Here is a 7,702-nt window from a genome sequence, read left to right as displayed (position 1 = left end):
CCCTCCATGGATGGGACCCTTCCAACCACCCTGCGGTCAGCATCCTCTCCCTGTTGTGTGAGATGGTGGGAGGTGTGGGGGGCTGGAAGGATAGGTAGGTGTGGCATTTGTGGGTCTTAGAATCAGGTGGGTAAGGGGCTCAGGATAATGACGGGACAAGGGTGGGAGAACTCACTTTTTCTGCATGTGTATGTGTGTCCTGATGTATGAACGCATGTGTGTATGGTTGTGGATCTGCATATCTGTGCATCTGTGAGTGTCTGTGTGTCCATGCTTACAGATATCTATGTCACCCATAATGTGAGCATGTTTTTTGTGAATCTGTGGATGTGTGCTCCCTGTTGTATGTGTCTTTCTATGTAGCTGTGAGTCAGTCTCTGGCCATGAAAGTGTGTCTTTCTTGGTGTGTGCAAGTCTCTGTGTCTTTGCGTGTATGGGACTCTGTGTCTATGGAAGTGTGTGTGAGTGTGTGTGAGTGTGTGTGTTTGTCCTGGTATATGCACCTGTGTGCTTGTGGATGTGCATGAATTCAGATGTGTGTGTCTTGGTGTGTCCACATCTCATACATCATGTTTAGGTGTGTGAATATGTGTTTGGGGTATGTGTACTTCTCTGTGTGATCTGGGAATGGTGTGTGTGTGTCTGAGGTTGTGCGTGTATGTCCATGAACGTGTAGGTTGTGCTGATATGTGTGTATGGTTGTGTTTGAGATCTGTACATGTGTTTATGCCCATAGCTGTGGCTCTGTAGCTGACTGGGCTGGGGCCCCTACCTCCTGACACAGCCATCTTAAAGCCAGGCATGGGAGGGGTCTGTCTCCAGCAGGTGCCAAGGTCCCTGTTGGGCCCACCCACCCCAAAGGCCTCCCCCAGGCCTTTCATCCCTCTCTTGACTCTGCTGTTTCTGTGCCCTCTGTAGTCTGGCAGAACCAGTTAGCTGGAACCCAGCCTCCCACAGCTCCTAACTCCCTTCCTGGGCTTGGAGGAGCGAAGGTAGTGTCCCAGCTTGGCCTCCCCTCCCTAGAGAGGGGGCTTTGGTCACTGGGTCTGTACACTGGGGAGTTAGGAGGAGCGGGCATCTAGACCCCAGGCAAGCACAGGCCTCACAGATGCAAGATACATTCGCCTAGAATCTGACACACACAGTTACACGATATAACTACACAGTCCAACCCAGACACACAGATTCAGATATCCACACACAGACACACAATGCAACAATATACACACAACACATAGGCCCATATAGATTCAGACACACACCCAGATATGCAAACACCATTGGATCCACTCCCAATCCAGATGTCTGCATAGACACAGGCTCCTGTAGACCAAGTACAAGCATAGGAGTCACCCAGTCACACAGGATAAACATCACACCTCCTCTAAGCCAAAACAACATGTAGCCAGAGAGCAACACACAGAGACCCAGTGAGACACACACACACACACTGGATCAGATACATACAGATACACTCTACAACCACACCCAGTATGAATTGCCAGCCCCCCAGTCAAGCGACCCTCAGATAAAGACAGAGTCCAACGAAGCCCCTTGAATTTCAGGATTGGGGTGCTCAAGGCTGGTGGGGAGAAGGCTCACCCAGCATCAGACAGAACACGTCCAGAGCCACCAACATCTTGGCGGTCCCGGAGATCGACAGCGAGGCCGGTGGGGATGTCCTGCGCGGGTCCACAGGCCACAGTCTCTGCCGCAGGAACACCAGCTTGGGTGGGGCCATGACCACGCGTTGTGAGGATTTTATCAGCTGCGGGGGTGGGGGACAGGGGACGGACGATGGGGTGGCTATGTCTACCGGACTGGGATTGGAGTTCCTGAGCCAGGCGGGGTCGCAGGGCTGGGGAAGTGGGCAGGGATAGTGAAGACCACCGTGGGCAGGGCAGGGCTGGGGAAACTGAGGCCCCTGTAGCTTTGTTAGCTGGTTACTACACAGCCACCGCCCCACGCCAGGGGCGCGGCAGCTCTGGGATGAGGTCTTGACGGGTGCGGATTTGTGGATGAGACCCGGAAGAAGGTAAGGCCTAAAGGGATAAGACAGACGGTCAGAGACCCTCAGGCTGAGGAGTGGGCAGGGCCTGGGGGGATGGCTGGGGAGTAGGCGGGGCCTGGGTGAGTGGGCGGGGCCTAGGAAGAATGAAAGGGAAGTGGGAGGGACTGAGGAGAAGGCAGGGCTTGGGGGTGAGTGGGCAGGGCCTAGGGAGAATGACAAGGAAGTGGGAGAGTCTGGGAGGAGGAATAATAATGATGGGGAGTGGGCGGGGCTAGGGAGAATGACAGGGAAGTGGGAGGGCCTGGGAGGGGGACGGCTGGGAGGAGTGGGCGGGGCCTAAGGAGAATGACAGGGAAGTGGGTGGGCCTGGGAGGGGGATGGCTGGGGGAGTGGGCGGGGTCTAGCGAGAATGACAGGGATGTGGGCTGGGGCTGGGAGATTTGGGGTCTCCCTGGAAGGGGCGGGCCCACCTTTCTCCGGGACCCGTGGGCCGAGGTCATGTCGGTGTCGCTGGTCATCCTGGCTGGGCGCTGAGCGATTTCTTGGCGGTCACTTTCTGGCTGAGAGCCATGGCCGGCGGGTCTCTGTGTCCAAAGGCCGCCCTGCCCCTGCCCCGGCCGCGCCTCATTGGTCGTGCGCGGCCCAATGGGAGCCGTCGCAGGGGTGGTCGCGGTCCGGGGGCTGCGCCAGGGCTGGGGGCGGCGGGCGGGGGTCTCCCCCATGGTCTCCTCTCCTGCGTCCACGGCCCTGTCCGGCCCGGCTCCGGCCGCTGCCGCCTCCGCGCTCTTTCCTCTCCGGCCCTGCGCGGATGCTCCGAGACCCCGAGCGAACTGACCGGCCTGGCCCCGGGCGCCGCCTCCAGGGGGCGCCCGCCGCCCGCGCCGGTTGTAGCTGCGGGGACTGGGGTCCGCACGTGGACCGGGCTCCCCAGGGCAGCGACGGCGGGTCCCCAGAAGCAGGGGCCTGAGTGTCCTCTGGAGGGTGGATCTCAGGTGGTCTCAGCCTTGGACCTGGATCTCCTATGGGTGTGGATCTTGGGTGGTCTTAGGCTTGGACCTGGGTCTCCTCTGGGTGTGGGTCTTGGGTGGTCTTATGTTTGGACCTGGGTCTCCTCTGGGGGCGGGTCTTGGGTGGTCTTAGGTTTGGACCTAGGTCTCCTCTAGGGGTGAATCTTGGGTGGTCTTAGGGTTTCACATGGCTCTCCTCTAAAGGGGGATCTTGGGTGGTCTTACATGGGTGTCCTTTCTTCTAAACAGCTCTGGGGGTCAGGCCTGGGTTCCTTTGATGGTGCTGCCTTTTGTGTTCTGGTTTCAGGTGTCTCTGCGCGTCTCTTAATTAAGGTTGGACTCGTGTGCCTTTGGTGGTCTCTGGGTGTCTGATACTGAGGGTCTCTCACTGCATATCCCAGAGTCCTTGAGTCTCCTTGAGGCTGTTTATGTGTTAGTGAGCACGTGTGACCATGGTCCTCCTGGTGTCCCCTGGGCCTGGACGTGTGACATGGCCTCTGTTGTGTCCACTGTGATTGTATGTGTCTGTGATTGTGTGTCTGTCTCCAGGTGTCTGTATCGGTGTGAGTGATTTCGTGTGTGCCTGAATTGTGTGTCTCTGTGTCTACCTACGTGTGTGGTTGTGTACACCCTTAATGTGTGTCCTTGTGTGTGTCTGTGGCTAGCTGTGGTTCCTGGCCCGTATATCTGTGATTGTGAACCTGGGTGTCTGTCTCAGGGTATAACTGTGTGTATGCCTGTGTTGTGCATTTCCACATCTGTCTTGGATATGTGTGTGATCGTGTGTCTGCGATGGTGTGTTCTGTTCTCGGTATGCCTGGTGGTATGCCGTGAATATATGTCCCCTGTGTCCTCTGTGTGTGTCTGTGGCTAGCTTTGGTGGCTGCCCTTGTGTATGTGTGGTTTTGTTTCCGGGTATGTATGTGTGTGATTATGTGTATGTCTGCCGGTGTGTCTGTGTGTGTGTCTTGGTTTGTGTGATTGTATATGTCCTGAGGGGGATGTCTTACTGTGTACGGTGGCTGCTTCCCCTGGAACGTTGGAGAGTCCCTTCCAGGTGGCTGTTCTGCTGGGCTTCCCTTTCTGGGGCGGGCTGGCTTACTTCCCAGCAGGGTGACTTGTCTCCTTGTGCCCTCTGAAGGGGTCCTGGGGCCTGCCTGGGTCTTCCCCACCCCTGGCTCCTCCACCCCTGTGTCCTCCCACTGGCCATAGCAGGGAAACACCATTTCCTGTCTTTGATGTCACCGGTGTTAAATTTTCCCTTCTTTCCAACAGCTCTGGCCACTGGTTTCGTTCTTCATGTGTGTACAGTTGACCACGATTTTGTGTTCAATATTCGAAAAGCAAAACAAAGTGTTAGCAAAGCGAACCCACGGAAAATGCAAGCGGGCAAAATCACATACCGTAAAAGATCACCACATCTTCTCACCCCTGAACCCCTCAGTTTTTGCATACCTTCCATAAATACTCTATAGCAAGAGATCTCTGCTATGAAATCAAACATGCATTCTGTACACAGCAGCCAGTACTTTGCTTTGTTTTCTTAGCCCTTGGAGATCTCTATCGAGAGATGAGTCAACCACCTCCCTTGCCCGATTGTCGAACCAATTTTCCTTCCAGTGACTGTTGAGGTCATTTCCACTTTGAACAATGTTGCGCCAGACGTCCACGCCTGTCTGCCTTTTGCTTAGATGAGGGCACTAGTGTTTGGACCCTGGTGGTTCATTCGCAAGATCCACCCTTGTGTACGGAGTCGCACGGAGTCAGCCATCACATGGAGACACCGGACTCTCAACTCACCAGCAGCAATCATGGCTAACCCTATTGAGCACCTGCTGTATGCCAGGCACTGTCCCGACTCCCTGATTCTGGAAAACAATCCTATGATTGTGGTCACTGGTGTTAGTCCCACTTCACATACAGGGAAACCGAGGCACAGTGAGGTAGAGGGATTTTCTCAAGATCACACAGCTAGCAAGAGGCAGTGCTGGGCTCTCCAGCAAAACAGTATGGACCCTGTGCTGTGCTATGTTCTCCAACTGGAAACATGCCCGCATTGGAAACCCACGATCCCCGAGTATCGGGGTATGCACCCCAGCTCTGCGAAGCTTAATCACTTTGCACAAACATACCTTGCAACGCTTACACAGTACCCCAGGCGCGCACACTCAGGTGGCAGTTCTGTGTTTCCCTGGCTTACCCAAGGCCAAGGAGACCCAGACCCGGGTGTGCCGGGGACTTGACTAATTTGGATGATGTCATTCCCCTCTTTTAGAAGATATCTTCCCATGGCCCAAGACCAACCTCACTTCTTTCTTTCCCTCCCTCTTTGCTTCTTTTCTTCCTTCTCTCACCATTTGGTCTCTTGCTGTCACACTCATCATGCCAGTTACTCAACAAACAATGCTAATATGCTCTGCCCTGGGGGAGACAGGGGCTCCAGGCCAGGAAAAAATTGTCGCTCTGCCCCCGTGGGCAGAGGCTGGGGAGGATGTTGCAGGGCCCCTGAGAGAAGGAGATGGTTTTTTTGCTAGGAAAAAAAATCAAGGCATACTTCCCCAGGGAGGTGCCTGTTCACTTGATCTCAGAGGCAGAAGAGGGGCTCCCCAGATAGAGACTGGGCTGCTGTCCTCACCAACCACTTCCTGCCCAATCCCTCCCTTGGCTCTGGTGATAGCAAACCCTTTCCCCTGAAGGTGAGGAACACTAGGGCCCACGCTGGCTTTGGAGCGACTGCTGAGCACAGAGGTGCGACTCCACTGAACGTGAGGTGCTAAGAGGTTGACGGTGACGCTGAGTGCTCCACAGTGGGCGGGGCCGCCTGGCTCAGATGTCCCAACCACAGCGCGTCATGGTCCTCCCTGGCTGCGGCCTGAGCCTTTCCCAGGCTGGGAGGCTTTCTTTCCCCTCCCCGGTGGGCACATACAGGACTCTGCCGAGCCCCCCAGCCTAGAGGGGAGTTCAGAGCAGTCACTATGAGACCTTGGCCAAAGGACTTTATCTTCTGGAGTCTTAGTTTCTGTGCCCACATATTAGGGATGATGACATACCACAGCTGTGGAGAGGGTTCAGTGATCACAGTAACAATAGGTCAGTTTATTGAGCATTTACTATGTGCTTGGCATTGCGCTCACAGCAAGCTCTCCACCACTCTTTGGGATCTACTATTATTCCTATTTAACACATGTGAAAGGTGAGTTGAATTAGAGAGGTGAAGCAGCTTACCCAGGATTATACAGCAAGCAGTCTGAAGAGCTGGAATTCAAGACTCTAGCGTAGAAGCAGCAAACTTTTTTTTCCAAAAAGGACCAGACAGTAAATAGCTTGGGCTTTGTGGGCTAGCTCGTCTCTTTTTGTTTATTTTTAAAAAATTTTAAATTTTCATTATTACTTTTTTAGAAATGGGGTCTGGTTCTTTCACCCAGGTTGGAGTGCAGTGGTGTCATCATAGCTCACTGCAGCCTCCAACTCTTGGGCTCAAGTGATCCTCCTGCCTCAGCCTCTCAAGTAACTGGGTCTACAGGCATGCACCACCACCATGCCCAGCTAATTAAAATACTTTTTTTGTAGCGATGGGGTCTCACTATGTTGTCCAGGCTGGTCTCTAACTCCTGGGCTCAAATGATCCTCCCGTCTCGGCCTTCCAGAGTGCTGGGATTATAGGCGTGGTGGCTCCCAACACTACGTGGCTAGCCAGTCTTTTGTCGCAACTACTCAACTCTGTCATAGAAGCTGGAAAGCCACCATAGGCAATAGGAAAATGAACAAGCATGTTGTGTGCCAATAAAACTTCATTTACGGATACTGAAATGTGAATTTCAAATCACTTGCACATGTCAGGAAATATTATTCCTCTTCTGACTTTTTCCTTAAAACAAAAACAAACAAAAGAAAAATCTTTAGTTTGTGGGCCAAACTGGGCCAAATCTGGCTCAAAGGCTGAAGTTTCTTGACCTTGGCTCTAGAACCTATGCTTTTTTTTTTTGAGACAGAGTCTCGCTCTGTCGCCCTGGGTAGAGTGCAGTGGCATCATCATAGCTCACCGCAACCTCCAACTCCTGGACTCAAGTGATCTTCCTGTCTCAGCCTCCCGAGTAGCTGGGACTACAGGTGTAGCCCCCACACCCAGCTAATTTTTCTATTTTTAGCACAGAGTCTTGCTCTTGGTTAGGCTGGTCTCAAACTCCTGACCTCAAGCGATCCTCCCGCCTCAGCCTCCCAGAGTGCCAGGATTATAAGTGTGAGCCACTGCGCCCAGCCAAGAACCAATGCTCTTAACCTTTAGGCTGTATATTTTTTTCCTTCAATCTTTCATTTCCTCGTTCCCTGTTCTTTCCATAAACATTATTGAGGCCTGCAAATTTCTAGGCAGTGGAGGTGCAGCAGGAACAAGGCAGATAAAGATGCAACTCACAAGCTTGTGAGTTCATGGGGGAAACAATTGCAAGCAAATAAATAAATAAATGAACCAGGACATTTTGGGTTAAAACTGTTAGTAAAAAAATCTGATGGGGTGATGAAACTGGGGCCTGAGGGAGGGAAAGAGGGATGATTTCATTTGGCTTGTCTGAACAGAGTAACCTCCAAATTCCTGCTTCTGTCATCTTGTCAGTTTAAATAATTAATCCTTGGCTGTGGCTTGCTGTGGGTGTAGGGCTTAATATTAATAATAAACAGATTGAGA

Source organism: Propithecus coquereli, unplaced genomic scaffold (assembly GCF_000956105.1).
Source record: "Propithecus coquereli isolate 6110/MARCELLA unplaced genomic scaffold, Pcoq_1.0 Scaffold241, whole genome shotgun sequence".
NCBI classification, from domain to species: Eukaryota; Metazoa; Chordata; class Mammalia; order Primates; family Indriidae; genus Propithecus; species Propithecus coquereli.
The sequence above is the reverse complement of the archived record's forward strand: the minus strand, read 5'-3'. Positions refer to the sequence as shown.